The sequence below is a fragment of the Pongo pygmaeus genome, chromosome 7 (assembly GCF_028885625.2).
Source record: "Pongo pygmaeus isolate AG05252 chromosome 7, NHGRI_mPonPyg2-v2.0_pri, whole genome shotgun sequence".
NCBI lineage: Eukaryota > Metazoa > Chordata > Mammalia > Primates > Hominidae > Pongo > Pongo pygmaeus.
Window position 1 is genome coordinate 42,386,098 of NC_072380.2, and position 25,899 is coordinate 42,411,996.

At 38.3% G+C, this 25,899-nt stretch overlaps 1 protein-coding gene and 1 non-coding gene across 12 annotated transcripts in view; both read right to left on the reverse strand.

Moving 5' to 3' along the window:
- The window catches only part of KAT6A (lysine acetyltransferase 6A), a 121,264-nt gene that overhangs the window by 89,323 nt on the left and 6,042 nt on the right, over window positions 1-25,899 (reverse strand). The gene's annotated exons all lie outside the window — the stretch shown is intronic.
- Window positions 22,931-23,002, reverse strand: LOC129043325 (small nucleolar RNA SNORD112). The gene has a single exon (XR_008504416.1). It is a non-coding gene; the product is annotated as a small nucleolar RNA SNORD112 (small nucleolar RNA).

A 25,899-nucleotide genomic window follows, 5' to 3' on the forward strand; every position in this document is an offset into this window, starting at 1 on the left:
CCCTAGTAACCCCAGTACCTAGCATAGTGCCCGGGACATAGATGTTCAGCAGAAATCTGCTGAATGAATGTCTGAAAATAAGCATATGATTTAAGATAATTACTCAAGAGTAAAAGATGGGTTAGTCCTACAGAAAAGTGCTACTCAAAAGTGTGTTTTGTGCAGCACTGGAATACTGGGGAGCTTTTTAAAAATGCAAAATCTCAGACCTCACCAAATATCTGAAACTTCATTTTAGCAAAATCCCCAAAGGAAAACTTGAGAAGCAGTGCTATACAACACAGTGTTTAATTACATAACAGTCATTAGTTTCATTCCTAATAGGAACCAGGCCACTTTGCATGGGGAAAAAACAGCTCTGTAACTTGATCCTTAGCCTAATCTTGAGCTTTCAAGATATAAAATAAAGACTTATTTTAACAACTTTAACAATGGGGGGGTACTCTGCTTGTTGTTGTTGTTGTTGTTTATGAGGAAGTTTGTTGTCCTTGTTACCATTCTTTTATTGAGGAAAGAGAGATACACTGTTACTTCCAAATAGGGCCAAACTGAGGGGGAATAGGAATATTGTTTAAATATTTTGCCTTTCCCAAAGGAATATGATCCAAAAAATCCATCCTAATTTAAATAGATTATAAAACGTGACAAATGGTTTTATGTTATCTAGCTGTCTACTTCTATGTCATATTAAAATTTATATGTTCATGAAAATTTCAAATGGTCTTAAAATACGATGGCAATATTTTGTGAGTTAACAAACTGATACTTTGTTTTGTTTTGTTTTACTGGAGAAAAGAGAAGGAAGTCAGCACTATTTCTTGCTCTTTATTTTTGAAACAGGCTAAAAAACCACTGCAGCAATGACATGATCAGGCTAACCACAATCTTTAAAAAGGTAAGGTTGCTTTATGAATTTTGTAATTTAGGTACTATTATAATACTATCCCTCTTTTATAGAAAAGGAAACTGAAGCTCATGGAGAATTAAGTAATTTAAAGATCAAATAACAAGTAAATGGTGAGACTGGAATCTGTGCTCTTAATATACTCTTACTCAAGTCCTAAACTAATGAGAATTTGTGTTGTAAAAAACTCAGGGAGTACTTTAGGCCAGGCACAGTGTCACACACCTGTAATCCCAGCACTTTGGGAGGCCAAGGCAGGTAGACTGCTTGAAGCCAGGAGTTCAAGACCAGCCTGGCCAACGTGGAGAAACCCCATCTCTACTATAAATACAAAAATTAGGCTGGCTAATTAGACACCTGTAGTCCCAGCTACTCTGCAGATTGAAGTACAAGAATCGCTTGAACCTGGGAGGCAGAGGCTGCAGTGAGCAGAGATCGCGCCACTGCACTCCAACCTGAACAGAGTAAGACTCTGTTCTCAAAAACAAAACAAAACAAAACTCAGTTAATACTTTTAATTATTGCACAAGTTTAACAATTTCAGTTTATCTCAACTCCGAATGTGTATTTTTCTCTTTTAATGACTCTACCAGCATCTACATTCTAATACACTACAGGCAAATCGCTTGACCTCTATGAGGCTTCAACACAGACAATCTTCTTTAAAGAGTTGCTGTGATCTAAATATAATACCTAGAATATAATATGTATTCAAAATTATACAGGTTTTCAAATACAGGTACTACATAATGGTCACTTAAAAAGACTGACAAACCTATCAGTATCAAACCTGATACTGTATCAGGTTTGTAAAGTACTGTATGTAAAAAGTTACACTGTGGTAAGGTTAACAGAAATCTATCAGGTCATTGCTTTCAAATCAGACCCAGCAAAAAAACCTAGATATTTCTAAAGCAACATAGTAACAGTTTTAAAAAAAATTCTGATTACCTCTAAGAACTGTACTTTTTTTTGGAAAATCAGGGTTAAAACAGCCTAACAGTACAAATACAAATTAGATGTTGTCTTTGGTCATTAGGCTGGAAGAGCAAACTCCCTTGTGAGTGAAAGCATGTAGTCAAAAGTGGGTAACGATTTTTCACTTGTCGGACTGCCAAAAATCAAAAAATTTACAGTGTGTTGCAAAGGGTATAGGGAAGCAGTTACTCTCACATACTGTTGATGACTCTCTATGGAGAAAAATACAGGAATATCAAAATTATAACGCCATAACACTCTTTGACCCAATAATTCCACTTCTAGGGACTTATAAGTGAAATGATATACAAATGAGGTTATTAATGCAGCACTATTTGTCATCACAAAAACAATTAGAAACAAATGTCCATTAACAAGGGGCTACATATAAAAATGTATAAATTATGATACACTCATACAATGAAACATTACTAAGCCTAATGTACTGACATGAAACATCCTTTAAGATACAGTCATGTGTCACTTAATGACGGGGATTCATGCTGAGAAATATGTCATTAGACAATTTCATCATTGTGCAACATCATAAAGTGTACTTACACATACCTAGACTGTATAGCTTACTACACCCCTAGGCTATATGGTATAGGCTATAGCTCCTAGCTACAAACCTGTACAACATGTTACTATACTGAATATTGAAGGCAATTGTAACACAATGCTAAGATTTTGAGTATCTAAACATAGAAAAGGAACAGTAAAAATACAATATATAAGATTTTTTTTAATTGGTACACCTGTATGGGGCACTTACCACAAATGTAGCTTGCAGGACTAGAAGTTGCCCCAAGAAAGTCAGTGAATGAGTGGTGAGTGAACACAGAAGCCTAGCACATTACTGTACACTAATAAAAACTTTATACACACTGAACACCTAGGCTACACTAAATTTGAAAAAAAATTTTCTATCTTCAATAATGTTAACCTTACCACAATGTAACTTTTTACATTATAAACTTTTCAATTTGTTTTACTTTAAAAATTCTTCTGTAATAACACTTCACTCAAAACACACATGGTACAGTACAGCTGTACAAAAATATTTACTTTTTTTTTTAAGACAGGGTCACACTCTGTTGCCCAGGCGGGAGTGCAGTGGCATGATCTTGGCTCACTGCAGCCTCAACCTTCCAGGCTCAAGTGATCCTCCCACCTCAGCCTTCCAAGTAGCTGGGACTATAGGCGCGCGCCACCATGTCCGGCTAATTTTTGTGTTTTTGTAAAGACGGGGTTTTGTCATGTTGCCTAAGCTGGTTGCAAACTCCTGGGCTCCAGTGATCCACCTGCCTTGGCCTCCCAAACTGCTGCGACTACAGGTGTGAGCCACCACACCCAGCCTACTTACTTTATATCCTTATTCTACAAACTTTTCTCTATCAAAAAAAAAAAAATTTTTTTTTTTACTCTTTTTGTTAAGCATTAAAAAACAAACATTAAACATTAGCCTAAGCCTACACAGGGTCAGGATCATCAATATCACTGTATTCCACTGTCCCCATCTTTCCCCACTGGATAGTGGGGTAATATCACAGATGGAGCTGTCATCTCCTGTGGTAACAATGCCTTCTTTTGGAATACTTCCTGAAGGACCTGCCTGGGACTGTTTTACTGTAAACTCTTTTTAATAAGAAGGAGTACACTCTAAAATAATGGTAACAACTATAATAAATACATAAACCAGTAACGGGTAGTTGCTTATAATCAAGCATTATGTAATATACATAACAGTATGTGCTAAGCTCTTATAAGACTGGCAGCACAGGTTTGTTTACACCAATATCACCACAAACATGCTGAGTAGTGCACACTATGTATGCTATAATGTCTATGACATCACTAGGTGTAGAAACTGTTCAGTGCCACTGTAATAATTTTTAATATATTCATAATCGTACATCTTTATGAGGTACACGTGATATTTTGATACCTGCACACAATGCGTAATGATCAAATCAGGGTATTTAGGATATCCACCACCTCAAACATTTATCATTTGTGTTGGTAACACTTGAAATCTTCTAACTATTTTGAAATATGCAATATATTGCTGTTAACTACAGTTACCCTACTAAGCAATGAAATTAGAACTTATTCCTTCTAACTGTATGTTTGTACCCATTAACCAACCTCTCTTCATCCACCCCACCCCTCGCCCATCTCAGACTTTGGTAACTATCATTCTATTCTCTACCTCCATGAGTCAACTGTTTTTACTCCCACATATAAATGAGAACGTGACAGCTATCATTCTGTGGCTGGCTTATTTCATTTAAAATAATGGCTTTCAGTTCCATCCATGTTGCTGCAAATGATAGAGTTTCATTCTTTTTTGATAGCTGAGTAGTATTCCATGGTGTGTATACATACATATATATTTATAAAATTTTCTTTATCCATTTAACATCTCATAGATACTTAGGTTGATTCTATATCTTCACTATTGTGAATGGTGTTGCAATAAATATGGGGGTATAAGTATCCCTTTGATATGCTGATTCTCCTTCCTTTAGATAAACACCTAACAGTGGAACTGCTGGATCATATCGTAATTCTACTTTTAGTTTCTGAGAAACCTCCATACTGTTCTCCACAATGGCTGTACTCATTTACATTCTCACAACGATGTATAAGAGTTCCCTTTTCTCCCTATCCTCACCAGCACTTATTTTTTGTCTTTTTGACAACAGCCTAGAGGTAGAATGATATCTCATTATAGTTTTGATCTGCATTTCCCCGATGATTAGTGATGCTGAGGTTTTTTTTCTTTTTTTTTGAGATGGAGTTTCCCTCTTGTTGCCCAGGCTGGAGTGCAGTGGCATGATCTCAGCTCACTGCAACCTCCGCCTCCCAGGTTCAAGTGATTCTCCAGCCTCAGCCTTCCGAGTAGCTGGGATTACAGGCGCCCACCACCACACCCGGCTAATTTTTTGTATTTTTAGTAGAGATGGGGTTTCGCCATGTTGGTAGGCTGGTATCGAACTCCTGACCTCAGGTGATCCGCCCACCTCAGCCTCTCAAGGTGCTGGGATTACAGGTGTGAGCCACCGCACTTTTGGCTGGGCATTTTTTTATACACCTGTTGGCCATTTGTATGTATTCTTTTGAGAAATGTCTACTCAGATCCTTTGCCAACTTGTTAATAGGATTATTTGGTTTTCTTGTCTTTGAGTTGTTTGAGTTCCTTGTACATTCTAGATATTAGTCCCTTGTTGGATGAATAGTTTGCAAATATTTTCTCCCAATCTACAGGTTGTCTCTTCATTCTGTTGATTGTTTTCTTTGTTGGGCAGAAGCTCCTTAGTTTAATATATTCCCATTTGTCTATTGTTTTTGTTGTCCATGCTTTTGAGGTCTTAACTATAAAATCTTTGCCTGTATCAATGTCCTTAAGCTTTCTTGTAGTTTCTTGTCTTATGTTTTCTTCAAGTAGTTTTATAGTTTCAGACCTTACAATTAAGTCTTTAATCCATTTTGAGCTGACTTTTGCAAAAAGTGAGAAATGGGGGGTCTAGTTTCATTCTTCTGCTTATGGACATCCAGCTTTCCCAGCATCATTTATTAAAGAGATTGTCCTTTCACCAGTGTATGCTCTTGGCACCTTTACTGAAACAGTTGGCTGTAAATACATGGATTTATTTCTGAGTTCTCTATTTTGTCCCAGTGGTCTGTCTGTTTTTATACCAATACCTTGCTGAATTGGTTACTACAGCTTTGTAATATATTTTCAAGTCAAGTAGTGTGATGCCCCCAGCTTTGTTCTTTTTGATCAGGATTGCTTTGGCTACTCAGGGTCTTTTGTGGTTCCGTAAAAATTTTAGGATTGTTTTTTCTATTTCTGTGAATAATGTCAATGGTATTTTTATGGGGATTACATTTAATCTGTAAATTGCTTTGGGTAATATGGTCATTTCAACAACAGTAATTCTTCCAATCCATGAACAGGGGATGTCTTCTCATTTGTTTGTGTCCTCCAATTTTTTTTTTAATCACTGTTACAGTTTTCCTTATAGAGGTCTTCCACCTCCTTGGTTAAATTTATAACTAGGTTTTGTGTGATTGTCTTAGTAGCTTTGTAAGTGGGATTGCTTTATTTCTTTTTCCATTCTTTTGTTATTGGTGTATGGAAACACTACTGATTTCTGTATGTTGATTTTGTATCCTGCAACTTTATTGAATTTGTGTTATCCTTTCTAAGAGTTTTTTTGTAAAGTCTTCATGTTTTTCTATATATGAGATCATGTTGTCTGCAAAGAGGGACAATCTGACTTACTCTTTTCCAATCTGGATGCCTTTTCTTTCTTTCTCTTGCCTGAATGCTCTGGTTGGGATTTTTAGTACTACGCTGAATACGAGTTGTGAGAGTGGGCAACCTTGCCTTATTCCAATTCTTAGAGAAAAGGCTTTCAGCTTTTCCCCACTTAGTATAACGTTAGCTATGGGTTTGTCATGCATGGCCCTTATTAATGTTAAAGTATGTTCCTTTTATGCCTAATTTGTTGAGAGGTTTTATCATGAAAAGATGTTGAATTTTATCAAATGCTTTTTCTGCATCTATTGAGATTATCAAGATATTTGTCCTTCACTCTACTGACGCAATGTATCACATTTATTGATTTGCATAGGTTGAACATGAACATATTTGAATATGCATCCCTAGGATAAATCCCAATTAATCATGGTGTGTTATCTTTTTGATTGCTGCTGGATTGTTTGGATTGTTTGTTAGTATTTTGTTGAGGATTTTTGCATGTATGTTCATCAGGACTATTGGCCTGTAGTTTTCTTTTTTTTGTTATTGTATTCTTATCTGGATTTGGTATTGGGATAATGCTGGCCTTGTAGAGTGAGTTAGGAAGAATTCCCTCCTCTTTAATTTTTTGGAATAGTTTGAGAAAAACTGGTGTTAGTTCTTCCTTCTTAAGTTGGTAAAATTCAGCAGGTAGAATTGAGAGGAAAGCCATCTGGTCCTAGGCTTTTCTCTTCTTGGAAACTTTTTATTTCTGATTCAATTGTGTTACTCATTATTGGGTGTTCAGGTATTCTGCTTCTTCCTGATTCAATTTCAGTAGGTTGTACATGTCCAGTAATGTATCCATTTCCTCTGGTTTTCCAATTTGTTAGCATACAGTTGTTCATAATAGTTGCTGATGATCCTTTGTACTTCTGTGGTATCAGTTGTAACGTCTCCTTTTTCATTTCTAATTTATTTGGGTCTTCTCTTTTTTTTCTTGGTTTGCCTCGCTAGCAGTTTATCAATTTTGTCTTTTTAAAAAACTAACTTTTCTTTTTGTTGATTCTTTGTATTTTCTCAGTTTCTGTTTTGTTTATTTCTGCTCCTGCCTTTATTATTTATTTCTTTCTACTAATTTGGGGATCTGGTTTGTTCTTACTTTTCTAGTTCCCTGAGGTGCAGCATTAGGTAGTTTATGTGATATCTTTCTACTTTTTTAATGGAGGCACTTATTGGCTGTAAACTTCCCTCTTAGCTCTGCTTTTGCTATATCCCATTTGTTGTAAGAAATTTTTTTATTTCATTCTTAGTATCTTCATTGACCCAGTGAGTGTTCGGGAGCATGCTGTTTAATTTCCTTGTATTTATATAGTTTTCAAAGTTCCTCTTCTTGTGGATATCTAGTTTTATTCCATTTTGGTCTAAGAAAATACATGATATGATTTTGGTTTTAAAAAATTTGTTGAGACTTGTTGGTCTACCCTAGAGAATGATCCATGTGCTGACGAGAAGAATGTGTATTCTCTGGCTGCTGGATAAAATGTTCTGTAAATACCAGTCAGGTCCATTTGGTGTAAAGTGTGGTTTAAATCCACAGTTTTTGCTGATTTTCTGCAGTTGACCTGCCCAATTCTGAGAGTGAAGTGTTGAAGTCCCCAACTATTACCATATTGGAGTTGTTCTCTGCCTTCAGATCTAATAACATTTGCTTTATGTATCTGGGTGCTCCTATATTGGGTGCGTATATATTTACCATTGTTATATCCTCTTGCTGTACTGATCCCTTTATCACTACGTAATGACCCATGTCATCTCTTTTTGCAGTTTTTGACTTAATGTCCACTTTATGTGATAGAAGTATAGTACTCCTAATCACTTTTGGTTTCCATTTGCATAAAATATCTTGTTCCATCCCTTCACTTTCAGTCTATGTCTTCATAGGTGAGGTAAGTTTCTTGTGGGCAGTACATAATTGGGTCTTTAAAAAAACAGCTTATCTACATATTTTAGGTGTGGAATTTAATCTGATTCAAGATTATTATTGATAGCTGAAGACTTATCCTGTATTTTGTTAACTTTCTGGTTGTTTTGTGTATCCTTGTTCCTTTCTTCCTCTCTCAATGGTTGTCACTGCAGTTTGGTAATTTTCTGTAGTAATATTTGGGTCCTTTCTCTTTCTCATTTGTATGTCTGCTCTTCTAGTGAGTTTTATGTATTTGCATGTTTTCATGGCGGTACATATTGTCCTTTCACTTTCAGATTTAGAACTTCCTTAAGCATTTCTTGTAGGGCCATCTAGTGTTGATAAATTCCCTTGAATTTTTTCTTATTTGGGAAAGAATTTATTTATCTTTCATTCTAAAAAGACAGCTTTGTTAGGTGTAGTATTCTTGGCCAGTACTTTCATTCTTTCAGTATTTTGAATGTATCATCCCATTCTCTCCTGGCCTATAAGGTTTCTGCTGTTAGTCTGATGGGGATTCCCTTTCATTGTGATTCACTGCTTTCCTCCTGCTATTTTTAGAATTCTCTGTCTTTGTGACAGTTTGACTATAATGTGCCATGGAGAACACCTTTTGGACTGAATCTATTTTGAAATATTTTAGTTTTCTAAATCTGTATGTCTATATCTTTTGTAAGATTTGAGAACGTTTCAGTTATTATTTCAGTAATAATTTAATGAATTATTCATTAAGTAGATTTTCTAAGCCTTTGCCCCTCTATTCTTCTGGAATACCCAACACTCAAATATTTGGTCACATTACGGTGTCCCTCCCATATGTCACATATGCTTTCTTCTTATTTTTTTGTATGACAATTATTTCAAAAGACCTGTCTTCAAATTCAGATGTCCTTTCTTCTGCTTGATCTAGTCTACAGTTAAAGCACTCACAGTTGTAGTTCTTTTTTTTTTTTTTTTTTTTTTTTTTTTTTTTTTTTTGAGACAGGTTCTCACTCTGTTGCCCAGACTGGAGTGCAGTGGCATGATCACAGTTCAAGAGACAGGGGTCTCACCATGTTGCCCAGGCTGGTCTCAAACTCCTGGGCTCAAGCAATCCTCCCACCTTGGTCTCCCAAAATGCTGGGATTGATTACAGGCATGAGCCACCATGACCATCTCAATTACAGCTTTTATTTCATTCGTTGAATTCTTCAGTTCTACAATTTCTGTTTCTTGTTTATGTTATCTGTTAAATCTCTCATTCAGATCATGAATTATTTTTCTGATTTCTTTACATTGTGTACCCTTGTATTTCACTGAGCTTCTTTAATATTATTTTGAACTGTTTCTCAGGCATTTTATATATTTTTTTCATTGGACTCTTTCTGGAGAATTATTATGCTCTGCACTGCTGGGTCCAGCTGGCATTGTGATGCTGCAGCCCTCTGGATGGACACAGGAACATGTCATCAGAGCACTACGGATATGGAGATTCAAGGGCAACTGGGTGCCAGAGCAAGATGTGGTCTAGTCGGGGCTGGACTCTCAAAATGGCACCCTGCTGCAGCTCACTGGGTCTCCGGGGAAGGGGGCTCCAGGCAGCTCCCTATTCTCCTATTCTAGTATCAGGGCCCATGAAGGCCAAGAAGCTCTCCTGAGGCCAGAATACAGGAGTCCATGGTGGGAACACAGATCACTGGGGATCTGTCTCTTACCTGTTCTCCACACTGGGGACTTTCTCCCAGCTCCAAGCCAATCCCAGCCAGGCCAGCTGTTCACTTCCCTCTCCTCCTGTGCCTCAGAGGTTCCTCATCCTTTCCGTGTTTAATTTCAGTGTTCTCTCTTAGATGCTGTATTCAAAATGTGATTATCTACTGGCTGTTTTGGTCCACCTTTGTGGAGAAGGTGAATGTTGGGGTCCTCTAGTCACCCATCTTTAAGCCTCCTTAATTTCACCTCTCTCCATTAAAATTTTATTTTATTTTATTTTATTTTTGAGACACAGTTTTGTTCTGTCACCCAGGCTGGAGTGCAGTGGTGGGATCTCGGTTCACTGCAACCTCTGCCTCCCAGGTTCCAGTGATACTCGTGCCTCAGTCTCCCAAGGAGCTGGGATTACAGAAACCTGCCACCACACCCGACAAATTTTTTGTTATTGTATTTTTAGTAGAGACAGGGTTTCACCATGTTGGTCAGGCTGGTCTCAAACTCCTGACCTCAAGTGATCTGCTTGCCTTAGTCTCACAAAGTGCTGGGATTACAGGGGTTAACCACTGTGCTGGGCCTCTCCGTTAAAATCTTATGGGACAACTTTTGTATATGTGGTCTATTGTTGACTGCAACATTGTTATGCAGTGCATGAACATATATTGTTAAGTGGTGAGAAAAAAAAAAAGTAAGATGCAGAAGAGTATGTTAGGGTATACTGCCAAATGCAAAAAAAAAAAAAAAAAAGAGGGTGGGGGACAGGAGAAATGTATATATAAAGTGATCACTTGTATACACATACAATCATTTCAAAAAGTACAAAAGAAACATACAACTCACTGGCTGCCTCCTAGAGGGGAGCCAAGTAGCTAGGGAATAAGACTTAGAATAATACTTTTCACAGAATTCTCATTTTTGTACTTTTTGAATTTTACACAGTGATGAATACATTACCTATTGAGAAAACAGTTTTTTTAACTTTTAAAAATATTATATGGGTAATACAAAACAAATACTATCTTGAAGGAAGTGGCAAATGGTACTTTTCAGCTGAGGTATCAAGCATTTCTAGAATACATCTGATACCCTATTTTCTCCTTTTCATCTAGAGGCTATAAATTTTGAGAGGATAAAAGCTGAATAATTTTTTTAATCAACCTAATTTCTATCATCCCCCTTCTAGCTCAAACATGACGGTTTCAATTATAAAAACACTCTGTGGGCATCGTTAGAAAGTGCTGCAAGCTGGATCCAAAGATGAATAATACCTATGATTTGATAAATGGTTTCACAGATCTATAAAACAAATATTGAAGGAGCATGCACTTTTTTTTTTTTTTTTGGAGACGGAGTCTAGCTCTGTCGCCCAGGCTGAAGTGCAGTGGTGTGATCTTGGCTCACTGCAACTTCCACTTCCCGGGTTCAAGCAATTCTCCCTGCCTCAGCCTCCCAAGTAGCTGGGATTACAGGCACCCACCATCATGCTTGGCTAATTTTTGTATTTTTAGTAGACATGGGGTTTCGTCATGTTGGCCAGGCTGGTCTTGAACTCCTGACCTCAGGTGATCCACCCACCTCGGCCTCCCAAAGTCCTAGGATTACAGGAGTGAGCCACCATGCCTGGTCGTACTTTTTTTTTTTTTTTTTTTTGAGACAGAGTCTCGCTCTGTCACCCAGGTTGGGGTGCAGTGGCCCGATCTCAGCTCACTGCAAGCTTCGCCTCCCGGGTTCACGCCGTTCTCCTGCCTCAGCCTCCCGAGTAGCTGGGACTACAGGCGCCTGCCACCATGCCTGGCTAATTTTTTGTATTTTTAGTAGAGACAGGGTTTCGCCGTGTTAGCCAGGAGTACTTGTTTTTTAATGCTTGTCATTTTCATGAACTGTAGTCTTGCACAACAGGCAGCTTGATGTGGCTGAAGGAGTACTAAGATTGAACAGACCTAGGCTCTAGTTCCATTTATTACCTTAACTATATAATTCTAAATAAAACTTGGCAATCATAGCACCTGGACTGCCTATCTTTTGTACCTATGTACAAAATTGTTATATCAAAAAATATATGTATGTGAAAGCAAAATTCTTCAATATCTGAAATATTTCAATATTACCATCTATATAAAGTTTTAGGGGAACAGATTTTATTTCCCTTTTTCCTTCTTCTCTAGGTTTGTCCCGATTGGCTAAAGTTATGAAAAACGAAACTGTATTTTTATCAGTCTTCTTTCAAAGTTAATAAATTATGAAGACAACCCATTTGCAAAGCATTCAAAGAGAGCAAAAGGTGAGTTTTTATTTTACTAAAAATTATATAAAGTCTCAAAGAGACAAAAGGAAATATTCAGTAGCAAATTAATAGTTGGAGCTTACACAGCACATTAACCAATGCCATGTTACTCTTACAATGGAGGGCTAATGAGAACAGGAAGTGTGGGATGGCATCAACAAGAGCAAAAAGAGCCAATACAGAGTGAGGCTAAAAAAGTGATAACAGTTGTGGTTGGCACACTGGCTGCCTTCAGCCTTCCTAATGATATGCTTTCTCAATGGTCTAATGCTTATTTAAAACCTTGGCCTTTTTTTTTTTTTTTTTTTGAGATGGAGTCTTGCTCTGTTGCCCAGGCTGGAGTGCAGTGGTGGTCATCTCAGCTCACTGCAACCTCTGCCTCCCAGGTTCAAGTGATTCTTCTGCCTCAGCCTCCGAGTAGCTGGGATTACAGGCACCTACCACCACACTCGACTAATTTTTGTATTTTTAGTAGAGACGTTCACCATGTTGGCCAGGGTGGTCTCGAACTCCTGACCTCATAATCTGCCCATCTCGGCCTCCCAAAGTGCTGGGATTACAGGCATGAGCCACTGTGCCTGGCCAAACCTTGGCTATTCTTACTCAATAAGAGTAATGTGTTTACCTCTGTCACCACTGATGTGTTCTGGCCCTGTAGAATAATTTTCAGACAAAACAAATCCTTTTTTCTGCTTTAAAAGGCAATAAGTAAAAAGATGTATCCTGCTGGCTTGGAAGTTACCCTATCACACCATAACCATCTACTCAAAGTGTGATATCAAGTATGAAAACTGCTTTAAAAATACAGAAGCATATAAAATGCAATGTTTGCTGGGAAGGGTGATGTCTTTGAGAGCTAAAAGTTAGACATGTGATTTTTAAAATTCATATCCAATTAAACAGTTACTATGTGCATACAATGTTTTGCTTCTAGGCCTTTGTACATGCTGTTCCCTTTTCAGGAACTACTCTCTTTCCCACCGCACCCATTTGCTTCCCCACTTCACTAATCTCACATGTGACTTCCTCTGAACAGACTTCCCTTACTTTCTCCACCCCCTCCTCTGTGTTTCCACAGTGCTCTATTTTACTACATCAGAGCACTTATCACCATGTGTATTTATTACAGAGACGATGTCTGCTTTACCTATTCTGTCACTCCTAATCACTGTGCCGGCCCCTGGAAGATGCTTAATACATATGAAACAACCCAAACAAAACAGTTAAAATTTTTTTAATTAAAAAAATTAAAAACAAACAAAACAACCAGATATTGCCAGATAGATGGAAATACAAAGACGAAAAACAAGAACCTAAATTCACTAATAGGAGACAGGCTAAAAAAATACTATGAAAATGGGCTATGATGCAAGTGTGTACAGACATATGCAGAATGGAAATTAAGACAGGTCTTGAAGTCAGCCTGGGAGCAGGGTGGGTGATAAGGAGGAAGAAACAGAAAGAAACCTGACTAAACTAAGTCTGCAAGGTTGAAGAGCTAATTAATGAGGAAGAAAGAATGGATAACAATCATTCCAGACAGGAGAAAAATATAGGGGCAAAGGAAAACAAGGTAGATCTGAAGAACTGCAGGGAGACTGATGCAGTACAATGGTTCTCGAACTTAAGCGTGCATCAGAATCACCTGGAGGACTTACTAACATACGGGTTGCAAAGCCCCAAATTCAGTTTCTGATTGAATAGGCCTGGAATATGGCTCAAGAATCTGCATTTTAAACAAGTTTTTGGGGGACACTATTGCTGGTGCTAGTCCTCCACATCCACACTTTGAGAACTGGTATAGTGGAACACAGAGAGCATTATGAAGAAGTGGCAATTGACAAGTTTAGAGCAACGCAGGGGAATGGGTTACAACTCATATACACTGTATCGCAGAATTTGGTACTGAAGGATTTTAAGCAGAGAAGTTTAATTTTAGAAAGATGGTAATAATAGCTAACATTTATGGAGCACTTATGTGCTAAACACTATTTCTAAGGACTTTACATATTCTGTACTGTCCATTATAGCAGCTACTAGCCACATGTGGCTATTTCAATTAAATTATAACTAAATAAAATTTAAAATTCAGCTCCTCACTCAACTAGCCACACTGCAAGAGCTCAATAGCTACACATGGCTCTGGCTACCACAGAGGGCAGTACAGATATAGAACATTTCCATCATTGCACAAAGTTCTGTTAGCCCAGATGTATATTAACTCATTAAATGCTCACAACTTCACTATGAGATAAGCACTGTATTATCCCCATTTTATAGAAGAAAATGTGGCAAAGAACAGTTAAGCAAATTACCCAAGGTCATAAAGCAAGTAGTCCCAGTGTGGGACAGAAAGCCCAGATGGTCTGGTCTTTGTGCCTGTGTTCTTAATCATTTCTTAGTAAGATCATTTTGGCAATAATGTGGACTAGACGAAGACGATACTGGAGGAAGGAAAATCAATGAAGAAATTACTAAGGTAATCAGGAGAGAAATGATGAGGACCTGCTCTAACAGAGGACCTCGAATACAGAAGAGGTTAAATAAGAGATGTTAAAAAGTATAAGAGAGAAGACACGGGATGGAACAGAACTGAATCCAAAAGACAGACAAGTGAGGTATGGAAGATGACACCAAAGTTTCCATTTTAAGCATCAGAATCAATGGCAATGGCTCTTACCACTGTAAGAAATGACAGCCGGTTAAAGGAAGTTAATAAATTCCATCTGAGCCATTGTGAATCTGAAGAGACTGACATAAAATACTACACAATGGAATATACAAGTCCAGAGATCAGAAGAGAGCTCTCAAATTAAGATATGAAATTAGAGTCATCAGTACAGAACACAGAGGTCTAGAGATAACTCAGGAAAGTTCAAACAGTAAGAAACGAGTGAAGAACAGAACCTTAGGGAATCCAACATCTAGATACAGGCAAAAGATAAAATGCCAATAAACTGAAAAGGAATTACCAGAAAGATGGGAGGACGGGTGAGACATCTAAGAATTATCCCAGAGGAAAGGGAAGAATGGTCAACAAATGCTAAATGCAGCTGAGAACTCAGGTAAAATAAGACTGAAAACTGTCCACAAGAGCACTTTCAAATAGTGCTGCTCTAGGGCCAAAAGCCAGATTGCAGCAGACGTGGAATGAATATAGACTTTTTTCAAGAAGTTTAAAAATGAAAGGAAACAGACAGGGTATACATAGAAAGAAGGATCTGCAGTGGTTTTTTTGGTTGTTTTTACTCTAACGGGAGAGTCTTCTGCCTGCTAAGGACTAAGAAGTGAGAGAGAAAGATGATAGAGTCAAAAAAAGGGACTATTTTTGATGGCACACGGTCCCTGAGGTAGGAGAGAATGGGGTCCTGAAAAAGAATGGAGAGATGAGCCTTTCACACTTCTCTCACTGTCCTATGAGACAGTAGCAAAGGGGGCAGAAATAAGCACAGATGTATTTAGCATGGCATGAGAGGGGTATAAACTCAATGAGCTCAATTGGACAGATTCCATTATCTCTGTGATGTAGCATATGGGAGTATCTACTGAAAATGAGAAAAAAAGGTGGGAAGAAATACTGAATTTCTGCAGACAGAACAGACTATACACAGACATACATCTTCGAGCAGAGGGCAGAGCTGAGATTGGAGGTCACAAATTTGTAAGTGGCATCCCACCACCACATGGTCATGAGATTTTCCCCAAAGTTAAAGCAGAGAGGTTGGGCACGTTGGCTCATGCCTGTAATCCCAGCACTTTGGGAGGCCAAGGTGGGCGGATCACCTGAGGTCAGGAGTTCAAGACCAGCCTGGCCAACATGATGAAACCCCATCTCCACTAAAAAAATACAAAAATTAGCCAGGTGTGGTAGCAGACACCTGTAATCCCAGCTACTTGGGAGGCTGAGGCAGAAGAATTGCTTGAACCCAGGAGATGGAGGTTGCAGTGAGCAGAGATCGCACCACTGCACTCCAGCCTGGGTGACAGAGCAAGACTCCAACTCAAAAAAAAAGCAGAAGAAGCTAAATGGCTGGAATTTGCCAACATGATGCAGGAGTAGTCAGTAAGTGAGGATGTGCCATAAGGCCAAGCAATGAGAACAGCATTAGAGTGATGGCAGGGCACCTGCCAGAATCAAGCAGGTAACTTTCTCGCAACTATATACCACACAAGATCTTCATGAGATAAACCAGTGAGGGTAAGGAGAAAGAAAGGTGGAAGATTACAGCAGTTATAGCCAGGGAGGACAATAAAACAGAATGTACATTTCCAGAAGTACACTGTCCTGGGTCCAAAGTATGTTCATGAGGGTGTGTGTGAAGCATGCTATTTCATCATTTGTTTGAATGTCAATTATGAGGTTAAAAAGTACCTGCTTCTTCTGTCTCCTGACTCTCTTAGCCAGTCCCCACTACAGAGATGTTGGTTCTAAGCATTAGAGCAATGGTTCTCAACCCCAGCTGCACATCAGATAAACATTCTCAAAAAAAGAAAAAAAAAAAAACTGAAACCTAGGCCTCACTACTAGTCAAATTTAATTGGTTTGGTATTTATTTTTTAAGCTTCCTCAGGTAATGCTAAAGTGAATTTAGTGCCAAGACCCACTGCTTTCCAAAGAATAGGGCTTTGGATTTATGTTACAGAATTAAAGAAAAACTGAGTGGCATGGAAAAAAGTAAGGCAGGAAAATGGTGAAAGAGGGTGTAAATAGTAAGTTAGATATTTAAAGATGCCCTGAATAGAAAAATTGGGAAACCATTAAAGTACAGAATCACACTCCACACACAAAAATAGTAATAATGTTTCTGAGTTCTGTTAAAGGTTCTAGAAAACTCAGGAGTTAAATGCTTCACTGTACCCAATGACTAAGAAAAAAGGAACCTAGACTTTACTAAGCTCAAAGAATTAAAAACCAACACTTAGCAGCTCTTCAGGGCAACCACAGTTTACAATTCCCTGCAGGAAAACACAGCCCATAGTACAAGTCTGACAACACCTCTAGATCTGCGGAATCACCTATTCTACATAAAAGGTAAACGGCAAAAGAAGCAACTATCTTCTTTCACACATTAAAAGCTCTTTTTTTTTTTAGCTGCCAGATTGTATTTCCACACCAGTTATCTTCTTCTTAAATCGTCCAGTTATTTTACAAACAACTGTCCTCAATCTTAACCTTTATTTGCCACTATTCTAATGTACTTGCTAAGTTTTACAGCAAAGCAGAAATGATGCAGAGATGAAGTGTTAGTCATAAAGACCAATAAAGACAAAAAATGAGGTGCTGTCTGCGGTCTTCCCCACACGGTCTGTTTACAGGTAACATTACAAATCTCTCAAGCTCCTCCCAGACACTATGTTTATAGAAGTGCTAGACTATACACTTTTGGTCCACCCATATTTAATGTCTTTGGTAAAAATTACCTCATTAATTAATAGAAAGGTTTGTACCTTGCTATCTCTAGCTCAGTCTCAAGAATTTTAAATTCTAACCAATTATCCAAGTCACTCAGAGGTCATTTGTGTTGTAGACCTACTGAAAATTAGACTTACCTTTAAATGGACTTTTTTTTCCAAAACTCAAGGAGTACTTTCTCTTCCAGCATTAAGGTAGCTCAACATGTTCCTCTTCTAATATTTAGCCAACAACATAAGAAAACCTTGATTCCTCTAATTTGGGCCATAAGAAAGCAGTCTTTTCCCAAAAAGTTGTTTCAAAACTCTAACAAGAGTGTATAGCTATTTTCACACACTGAAATAGCAGATTTATATACTTGTGGTTTACGATACCACCAAAATTCTCTAGACAAGGTTTATTCTATGATTTCCATTAAGGAAGAGAATTCTAACTAAATTATTTTAGGCTCACTGCTCTCTAATACTATAAAGCAGTACTACAGCATAATGAAAAAAGCACAGAACTGAGAAGGGCCTGACCAATTCTTCCAGATGGTATTAACTTGCTGTGTGGTACTGGACAAGACACTTCAACCTCTTTGGCTCTCAAATTTCCCTATTATTTGTGAAATCAGATTAGAATCACTGTGATCCAAGATTGCTACTGGCTGAACATTCTACACAATGCAGAAGATACAAGTCTTTTTTTCTAATAATCTATATTTCGTAAGCATAATATAATTCAACCATAAAAGATACCTCAATCAACACTACAGCTGACTTACTTTTCCTTAGCAGTCTTTTTATTATTATTTTTTTTAAATTGCTGACAGTTAAAAACTATTTTGACCCGGAATGGCATACTACTGTAATCTCTATGCTTAATTTCAACTCCTAATAAAATAGTGCCACACTACAAACGGTTTCTTCACCTGTTCCCTAATGAAGTTGAAAATAATTCCTTGGCCTTGAATTTACAGATACACGTACAGGGCTGATGAAAGCCATCTGTTGGGAACTATGACTTTCATATGAAAGGAAAAAACCAGAAGGAACTGCTTTCATTTTCCTGGGAACCAGCTGCAGCTGAATGAGTCCTAATCCTGCTCCAGCTGGGACAAGCAGAAGGGTGAAGTTACTCCTGGTCTAATTCATTCGCTGCAGATCCTTTGTGAAATGACTCCACCCCTGAGTAGCCAAGTGATAAATAACTTTATCAGAATGAAGCTCTTAATAATTCCTATACATAAATCAGAGCATGAAAAATATTCATTATTATAATTTTAAGAAACACTCTCCAGGTCACCAGAAAAAAATAAATTTTTAATTCTATTTAAACCAGCAAACTCCGCACCTAGATTTAGTCCTCTTACATAGCTAAGAACCAAGTCGGTATGACAAAGATATTTTCTCCAAAACTTTAAATGCAAAGAGAAAATAAATCTAATAGATGTTAAGGAGACTCTTACAGCTTCAAGAAGACTGAATGATATAAATTTTCTTTCCAGATTCATCACAGTTCCTGTTAAGTATCTGCTCTCCTAGTATTAAACATAAGTGTAACAAAAAAGTATTGGCCCACATGTCCAAGATGAACTAAAGAAAAAACAGGCAGCAAGGGTAAAAAGAAATTTAATGTATTTTGCATTTCCTTATATTCATTTTCCATTTGGTTTTCTATAACACATAATGAAAACCTGTATTATTATTATTATTTTTTTTTTTTTTTTGAGACGGAGTCTCGCTCTGTCACCCAGGCTGGAGTGCAGTGGCACGATCTCGGCTCACTGCAAGCTCTGCCTCCCGGGTTCATGCCATTCTCCTGCCTCAGCTTCCCAAGTAGCTGGGACTACAGGCGCCTGCCACAATGCCTGGCTAATATTTTTTTTTTTTGTATTTTTTAGTGGAGATGGGGTTTCACCATGTTAGCCAGGATGGTCTCGATCTCCTGACCTCGAGATCCGCCTGCCTCAGCTTCCCAAAGTGCTGGGATTACAGGTGTGAGCCACCGCGCCCAGCCAAAAACTTGTATTATTAAATACTATTAAATACCTATTATATAAATATATTATGCCTATAAAACTTAATCATATAGAATTCTTTTGAGACTTCAATAAGAAAGTACAGGTTAAAACACTTAAAAAAAAAGTCCCCAACACATCATCAGCCCTTAACAAATGTTAGCTATTAGTAGGTTTCTATAAGCAACTCTTTACATTCCGTTAGCCTATTGATACAGAGCAAAGAAAAAACGAGGTTAAGACCGTTAGATCCTCTAGATTTCTATTCCTGAAGCCATTTGTGGTACCTGATGTCTTCATTAATTCCTTCCCTTTATTTCACCAATTGGAAGGTAGACCAAGAAAGAGTAAAAGTACTTGTTAGCTAGAAAAATGTCTAGGTTGTAAGCATAAGAAAAATTGGTGGCAGGGCGTGGTGGCTCACACCTGTAATCCCAGCACTTTGGGAGGCCAAGCCGGGTGGATCACCTGAGGTCAGGAGTTCGAGACCAGCCTGGCCAACACGGCAAAACCCTGTCTCTACTAAAAATACAAAAAATTAGCCAGGCATGGTGGCGGGTGCCTGTAATCCCAGTTACTCAGGAGGCTGAGGCAGGAGAATCACCTGAACTCAGGAGGCGGAGGTTGCAGTGAGCCGAAATCGCACCATTGCACTCCAGCCTAAGTGACAACAGCAAGACTCTGTCTCAAAAAAAAAAAGAAAGAAAGAAAAGAAAAATTGGTTTGATATAGAACTTTGGATTAGTAATGGCTAACCCAAGCTTCAGTAGCTCAGTAGCTTTATTTCGAGGTGTGTCGTGCGCTTAAAATTACCAAAAATCATTGTGCTCATAGGTGAACTAGAAGATCAAAAAAATCTGTAGTTGTCCAGGTACAGTGGCTCACACCTATAATCCCAGCACTTTGGGAGGCCAATCAGGAGTTTGAGATTAGCCTGGCCAACACAGTGAAGCCCCATCTTTACTAAAAATACAAAAATTAGCCGGGCATGGTGGCGCATGCCTGTAATCCCAGCTATTTGGGAGACTGAGGCAGAAGAATCACTTGAACCTGGGAGGCAGAAGTTGCAGTGAGCCAAGGTTGCGCCACTGCGCTCCAGTCTGGGCAAGAGTGAGATTCCGTCTCAAAAAAAAAACCAAAAAACAAAAAACTGTACAGCTGATTGTACTTAAACAGATACTATTTTACAAACATATCTCTGAGTTATTTTTAAATTTCTGAATTTTGGAATAAATCTGCTAAGACAAAATTAATTCCTAACCAGATTTACAATTAATCCAACTCAATGACTTGTTAATAACAAATTTTTATTTCTAGCCCACTGCTCCTGGTACATTTGGAGTCACAAACAAACGGTATAAACAATGATGTCAGAAATGTACAGCATGGGCCGGGCATGGTGGCTAATGCCTGTAATCCTAGCACTTTGGGAGGCGGAGGTGGGCAGATCACCTGAGGTCAGGAGTTCGAGAACAGAACTGGCCAACATGGTGAAACCCCATTTCTACTAAAAATACAAAAATTAGGTAGGTATGGTGGCACACGCCTGTAATCGCAGCCAGCAGGAGGGGAGAGGCAGTAGAACTGCTTCAACCTGGAAGGCGGAGGTTGCAGTGAGCCGAGATTGGACCACCGCACTCCAGCCTAAGCGACAGAGCAAGACTCCATCTCAAAAAAAAAGAAAAGAAATGCATGTCATAAAAAATGTTTAAATTATTAAATATAACAATTATTGAGATCAATCCATTTCACACTTGATAATATAATATCTATTTTCCACGTCACTGTATCCTCAATATTTTATCTTTTGCTTTCAGAAGATTTTTTGTTTTTTTTTTTGTTTTTTCAAAGTGAACAATCATTCTGTCAAGCAGTCCACATAGCCCTGAATTTAACAGCATGGACAACTATTCATTGCCTTTTTATACAGTATCAAAGCAACAGAGTATCTGAAATTGAAATTTCCAAGCTTATATTGGTTAACAATTTTCTTATAAAATGCCACGATTCTAACATATAAAATGTGCAACTATTCTACTATAAAGGTCATTTCCAAATAGCTAAATCAAAACTTTATCAGTCTTAACTTTCAGTAACTTAAAAACACATCCCCGGCCGGGCGCAGTGGCTCACGCCTGTAATCCCAGTACTTTGGGAGGCCGAGGCAGGCGGATCATGAGGTCAGGAGTTCGAGACCAGCCTGGCCAACCTGGTGAAACCCCATCTCTACTAAAAATATAAAAATTAGCCAGGCATGGTGGCGTGCGCCTATAATCCCAGTTTACTCAGGAGGCTGAGGCAGGAGAATCGCTTGAACCCAGGAGGTGGAGGTTGCACCACTGCACCCCAGCCTGGGCAACAAAGCAAGACTCCATCTCTCAAAAAAAAAAAAAAAAAATCCCGATTTTAATCAGTATCACTACACATCAAAAATGTAAATTCTAAATTCCTGTCAAAGCCCTACTTCCCTCTATAATTTAAAATATAAATTCCAATAAAACAAAATAATTTGGACTCTACTAAGAGTTGACCATATTGAGATGTAACTTAAGAGTGGAAGGCAAGAGATTTATCATTGGATCTTTCTGCTCCAGGTTACCCAGCTGGGAGTAACCTGAACAATAACATTAGTTGACAATACCTTCTCTTCCCTTTCCAACTGAATGCTTTAGCAAATTATAATTCTGTTCCAAAATACTATGCCACCGAATAACAATGCTTTTAATGATCGGGCTGATTACCATGAAAGAGAATATTTTTCTCGGCTAGTAATACAGAACACAAACTATATATATTCAAGTAAGTTATGTCAGTGTGTAAAAACGAACTCAGAAGTTTGAAATCAAGGTGAAAATCATTATTGAAAGGAAACTGAATCTTTCCAAGACTCACTATATAAAGATAATTTTTTAAATGGACCATCACAATCTCAAATAATTACCTTGCCCACTAAACATTTTATTATTTCTCAGGGTCATGATACTTAATTGTTATGAAAAAATAATAATGTAAAAAAATTACAGTTCATAAACTAAAAAAGGCTTTCAAAAAATTTATTTTGTATCTCTATTCTGTCTGCTTTAATCCCCTCACAGGACCTAAATCCTAAATCCACTGTTCATGGCAGGCATTCAAATGTTTGCTAAATAAATAATGAATAAGTGAAGTAAATGGAACAAATTACCTTACAGTAATATCTATATTTCAGAAAGAAATTTACAAAGAGGAAGATGCTATTTAAGCCAGTTACACACTCTTCTCCTCACCTATAATCCCATGATTCAAGGAAAACAGTATTTCTGTCCCAAATTAAAGCACTCTGGTATAGCCATACAACTGATCCCTACCTTGCCTATCAGAAAATGTTAGTGACAACTGAAATGCAAACGAGTTAGCACAGAAATTATCTTTAAGGGAAAAAAATGGCATGTAGGTGAAGCCTTTTTTTAATGGACCTCAGATATACAAAACTAGATTACTCCTAATCTTTGGTTCCTAACACATTCTTATCACTGGGCCAAAGTGAGTTTTCAAATCTGTTCTGCAAACAGAGAAAAATGGACGCAAACAATGAAGAGGGGAGCAGAAATCTGTCCTTTTACAATTAGGAAACGTGTTATGAAGTTAACACCAAGGACATTCACGATTCTGTACTTGAGTGCAGTGATAGCCATCATACATTACTGCTCCTAAGAAGTGGTCAGTATGGCTATTAGAAAGACTCTGGAGCCAGACTGCCCAAATTCAAATCCCAGCTCTGCCACCTAATATTTCTGTGACTTCAGCAAGTTACTGAAATCTCTTTTATGCCTCAGTTTCTTCACCTGAAAATAACAGTAGCTATTTCACTGCTGGTACTATTATATTATTAATAACTAACTAACCTAAAAGTAGCTAGTTATGTCAGAGGATTAAATGAGTTAATATACGTACAGCATTAAAATAACGCCTGGCACATAGTAAATAAACACTTACATAAATAAACTCACCATTAACTACCACACTCTAAAGTTAGCTCAAAAATTTCCCTTATAACATGGGTAGAAACTTTTTTTTTTTTTTGAGATGGAGTCTTGCTCTGTTGCCCAGGCTGGAGTGCAGTGGCACGATCTAGGCTCACTACAACCTCCGCCTCCCGGGTTCAAGCGATTATCCTGCCTCAGCGTACCGAGTAGCTGGGATTACAGGCACCCGCCATCATACTGGGCTAATTTTTGTATTTCTGTAGAGATGGGGTTTCACACCATATTGGCCAGGCTGGTCCTGAACTCCTGACCTCAGGAGATCCGCCCCCCTAGGCATCCCAAAGTGCTGGGATTACAGGCCTGAGCCACCAGGCCTGGCCTAAAAACTTTTAATCACAGTATCCCATGGATTCTCCTCAGTACTTATCAATGTGAAAAGAACACACTGAAGTTCAAATGTCTTCACAAAAACTCCTCTTAAACGTATTCCAACACAGCTGATCTCCCAAAAGGATCAAAACCACTCAGCTGCTGAAAATCTAACATACAGTTCCTTCCAAAGGTTAATATCACACACACACACAAAAGTTAGAATTGATACCGGAAAAAGTAAAGAGGAACTTGCTCGGGTTACTCCACGCAGTCTCTGAATTTCATCTTCACCTTACAGTTGGCCAGGTCAATAGAAATACCTGCATTAGCATCCCAGAGAAGACAGAACTGTTTCTGTTCCAAGCAGAGGGCCTGGCCCACAGTAGGTGCTCAATGACTATATGCTGAACCAATTAATTCCTAAAAGTGAAACTACTCCTGACCTATACACCTTCCTTTCTCCATCACTGTCAAATAAACTCTGGATAATTTTTTTCTTTTTTTGAGAACATGTAGGTTCATAACAGCAAACCATCAATTCTGCACAGGAACTGACTGCATAGTTTGAAGGAGAGGAAAGAAAATAGTTAAAATACAATAAAAGGAGCAGACATAATCTGTTCAAAGGAATAATCTCTCATCCTAGAGTTCACTGTATTACGATTTTCAATGTAAACTTTTCATATCTTTGGGGAAAATCACACAGGAAATTCACTACTGAAAATAAGACTCCATTTAAAAATATAGAACAGAGCTCATCAACTCTAATTGAATAGATATTGTCATGAAATTAGTTTTTCAATGAGATTAGTACACATACAAGTCTACTTAAAGAAACAAACTCTATTTTCCCACATGTCTAAATGTAGTTACTTCAGTTAACAACACTATAGGCAGGGTGGCTCACGCCTGTAATCCCAGCACTTTGGGAGGCCAAGGTGGGCGGATCACCTGAGGTTGGGAGTTCGAGACCAGCCTGACCAACAGGGAGAAACCCCGTCTCTACTAAAAATACAAAATTAGCCAGGCATGGTGGTGCATGCCTGTAATCCCAGCTACATGGGAGGCTAAGGCAGAAGAATTGCTTGAACCTGGGCAGCGGAGGCTGCAGTGAGCCAAGATCGTGCCATTGCACTCCAGCCTGGGCAATAAGAGTGAAATTCCATCTCAAAACTCCAAAAAAAAACACTATATATGAAAGCTATGTAAGCAAATGGGCATTTCTTTTTCATTTTTTCAATTATTAAATCACTTTTGTTTTTCTTGCTTTATTTCTCCAAAAGCAAATGTGGCCAGGTGTGGTGGCTCATTCCTATAATCTCAGCACTTTGAGAGACTGAGGTGGGCAGGTCGCTTGAGGTCAGGAGTTGAGACCAGCCTAGCCAACATGGTGAAACCCTGTCTCTACTAAAAACACACACACACAAAAAAAAGGTAGCCACACGTGGTGGCGCAAACCTATAATCCCAGCTACTCAGGAGACTGAGAGGCATGAGAATCGCTTGAACCCAAGAGGCGAACGTTGCAGTGAGCTGAGATCACACCACTGCACTCCAGTCAAAGCAAAACAGCACATCTCTACTGAATTAAACTTTTCTTAATGCAAAGGTGCTATGAAATGGTCTCAACAAAGGTCCTTAGCTCAGCTGCAAAATAAGGACTGTTGGATTAGATGATTCTCAGGGTCCCTTCCAAAAGTAAAATCCCAGGGTTCTAGGACTTGGATTTGTCTTGCACTGTACTATATTTACTACCTTTTAAAAATATGCTCAAATGACATTTTTATATAGCTAATATTTTTTAAAATTAAAATATCTATTGATAATTCAAGCAAGTGTAATTACAATAAAAGCAAACAACAGACCAGGCATGGTGGCTCAAGCCTGTAATCCCAACACTTTGGGAGGCAGAGGCGGGTGGATCACCCGAGGTCAGGAGTTCGAGACCAGCCTGGCCTACAAGGTGAAACCCCGTCTCTACTAAAAATACAAAAATTAGCCAGGCGTGGTGGTGCATGTCTGTAATCCCAGCTACTTGGGAGGCTGAGGCAAGAGAATCGCTTTAACCCGGGAGGCAGAGG